Source organism: Tachyglossus aculeatus, chromosome 3 (genome assembly GCF_015852505.1).
Source record: "Tachyglossus aculeatus isolate mTacAcu1 chromosome 3, mTacAcu1.pri, whole genome shotgun sequence".
NCBI classification, from domain to species: Eukaryota; Metazoa; Chordata; class Mammalia; order Monotremata; family Tachyglossidae; genus Tachyglossus; species Tachyglossus aculeatus.
The window spans coordinates 6136797-6139946 of NC_052068.1; the positions used below are offsets into that span (position 1 = coordinate 6136797).

The window sequence follows — 3150 nt, forward strand, 5'->3', positions numbered from 1 at the left end:
TATGAAGCATTTGTGAGAGAAGTAATTGGTATTTATTGATCACTTACTGTGTGTAAAGCATTGTATGAAACATTTGTGAGAGAAGTAGTATGGCTTCGTGGATAGAGCACAGGCCTGGGAATCAGAGGGACCTGGGTTCTAATTCTGACTCCGTCACTTGTCTTCCGTTTGCCCTTGGAGAAGTCACTTCTCTGTGCCTCAGTTAACTCATATGTAAAATAGGTACTAAGACTGTGAGCCCCATGTGGAACAGGGACTGTGTCCAACCTGATTAGCTTATATGGCTAAATGGAAAGAGCCCGTACTTTGGAGTCAGAGGTTGTGGGTTCAAATCCCGGCTCCACCACTTGACAGCTGTGTGACTTTGGGCAAGGCACTTAACTTCTCTGGGCCTCAGTTAACTCATCTGTAAAATGGGGATTAAGACTGTGAGCCCCCCGTGGGACAACCTGATCACCTTGTAACCTGACCAGTGATTAGAACAGGGCTTTACACATAGTAAGCGCTTAATAAATGCTATCATTATTATTATTATCCACCCCAGCTCTTAGTACGAAGCCTGGCACATAGTAGGCACATAACAGATAACGTAAAAAAAGAAATAAATACAACAGTATTGGTAGACACGTTTCCCTCTCCACAGGGAGCTTTCAGACTAGGGGATATCACAAGTGCCTAGATCACTGTGATAACTGTTTGGAAAGAAAGGGGTGGATCTAATAAATCAATGGAAAGTATGAAGTGCTTATTGTTTACAGAGGACTGTACTAAGCACTTGGGAGAGTACAATATAATAGGAGTTGATAAACATGTTCGCTGCCCACTAAAAGCTTGTGGGGAGACAGACATTAAAAAAAAATTATGGACATGTGCATAAGTGCTGTGGGGCAGAAGATGGGATGAATGAAGGTTAGTGCTTTGCATATAGTAAGAGATTAATAAATGCCATCATTATTATTATTATTAAATCTAAGTGCAAGAGTGACAAAGAAGGGAGTGGGAGAGGAAGAAATGAGTGCTTAATAAGGGAAGGACTCTTGGAGGAGATGGGCCTTCAATAAGGCTTTGAAGAGGGGGAGAGTGAATGTCTGTCGGATAGCTCACTGTGGGCACAGAACGTGTCTACCCACTGTGTTCTGTTGCGCTCTCCCAGATGCCTGGTACAGTGCTCTGCACACAGTGGGCACTCAATAAATACCACTGATGGATTGGATATGAAGGAGAAGGCAGTTCCCGGCCAGAGGCAGGATGGGGGAGACAACACACCCAGAGGCAGGATGTGTTGGTGGCAACGTAGATCAATCAATCAATCGTATTTATTGAGTGCTTACTGTGTGCAGAGCACTGTACTAAGCACTTGATGAGATTGAACTGCAGTGAGTAGGTTGGACACTCTCAGGATTACACCTGGAGAGTTTCCAGTCCTCTACCAGTCTCAGCTGCGGGAGGGAGAGTGAAGCAGAGTCCAGTCCATTCCATTCCTAGCTTGGGCAGTGGCTAGTGAGTGGAAAGCCATCTGCTACAAGTCAAAATTTGCCTGTGCTGGGCAGCAGCAGTACGAGAGAGAGTCAAGGGCAGAGACTCGAGTTAACTGCTCAGAAGGAGGTGATGGTAGGCCGTTTCCGGATTTTTCCCAAGAAAACTCTGTGGCTTCACTAACTATTGCAGATGGAGAGTGGGGCCTTCTGGGAGAGATGTGTCCATAATGTTGCTATGGGTCGGAAATGACTCGACGGTGTAAGTAACGACAAGAGTAGGTTGGAGTTAAAGTAGCATAGGGGGCACGCACAGTGATCAATCAATCAATCAATCAATTGTATTTATTAAGCGCTTACTATGTGCAGAGCTCTGTACTAAGCGCTTGGGAAGTACAAATTGGCAACATATAGAGGCAGTCCCTACCCAACAGTGGGCTCACAGTCTAAACGGGGGAGACAGAGAACAAAACCAAACATACTAACAAAATAAAATAAATAGAATAGATATGTACAAGTAAAATAAATAAATAAATAAATAAATAGAGTAATAAATATGTACAAACATATATACATATGTACAGGTGCTGTGGGGAAGGGAAGGAGGTAAGATGGGGGGGATGGAGAGGGGGACGAGGGGGAGAGGAAGGAAGGGGCTCAGTCGGAAGGCCTCTTGGAGGAGGTGAGCTCTCAGTAGGGCCTTGAAGGGAGGAAGAGAGCTAGCTTGGCGGATGGGCAGAGGGAGGGCATTCCAGGCCCGGGGGATGATGTGGGCCGGGGGTCGATGGCGGGACAGGCGAGAACGAGGCCTAACGGTGAGGAGGTTAGCGGTGGCAGAGGAGCAGAGGGTGCAGGCTGGGCTGCAGAAGGAGAGAAGGGAGGTGAGGTAGGAGGGGGCGAGGTGATGGACAGCCTTGAAGCCCAGGGTGAGGAGTTTCTGCCTGATGCGCAGATTGATTGGTAGCCACTGGAGATTTTTGAGGAGGGGAGTAACATGCCCAGAGCGTTTCTGGACAAAGATAGTCCGGGCAGCAGCATGAAGTATGGATTGAAGTGGAGAGAGACACGAGGATGGGAGATCAGAGAGAAGTCTGATAGAACAGGGCAAGGTGAATGAGTACATTAAAGCCACTGGTGGGGAGTTTCTGTTCAGTGAAAAGATGGATGGGCAACATTGAAGGAACTGATGTGGAGAAGAGGCTGATAGGATTTAGTAAGCACTCAATAAATAAATAACGGTGATAGATTTAGTGAGTGACTGATCATGGGGATTGAAAGAGGTGGAGAAGTGAAGGTTTTAATGCCCAGGTTGCAGATTTCAAGGACTGGGAGGTCTTATTCAATCATTCAGTCAATCATATCTATTGAGCACTTACTGTGTGCAGAGCCCTATACTAAGCACTTGGAAAGAAGCAGCGTGGCTCAGTGGAAAGAGCCCGGGCTTTGGAGTCAGAGATCATGAGTTCATATCCCGGCTCCGGCAATTGTCAGCTGCGTGACTTTGGGCAAGTCACTTAACTTCTCTGTGCCTCAGTTCCCTCATCTGTAAAATGGGGATGAAGACTGTGAGCCCCACATGGGACAACCTGATCACCTGGTATCCCCCCAGTGCTTAGAACAGTGCTTTGCACTTAATAAGTGCTTAACAAATGCCATTATTATTATTATTATTGAA

The 3150-nt window shown here is 46.4% G+C and overlaps 1 non-coding gene across 1 annotated transcript; it reads left to right on the top strand.

Annotated features, from left to right (window-relative positions):
• The first annotated feature begins 1389 nt into the window (after positions 1-1389).
• LOC119926409 lies at positions 1390-1527 on the top strand. Its single transcript, XR_005450286.1, has one exon. It is a non-coding gene; the product is annotated as a small nucleolar RNA SNORA7 (small nucleolar RNA).
• Positions 1528-3150: the final 1623 nt, after the last annotated feature.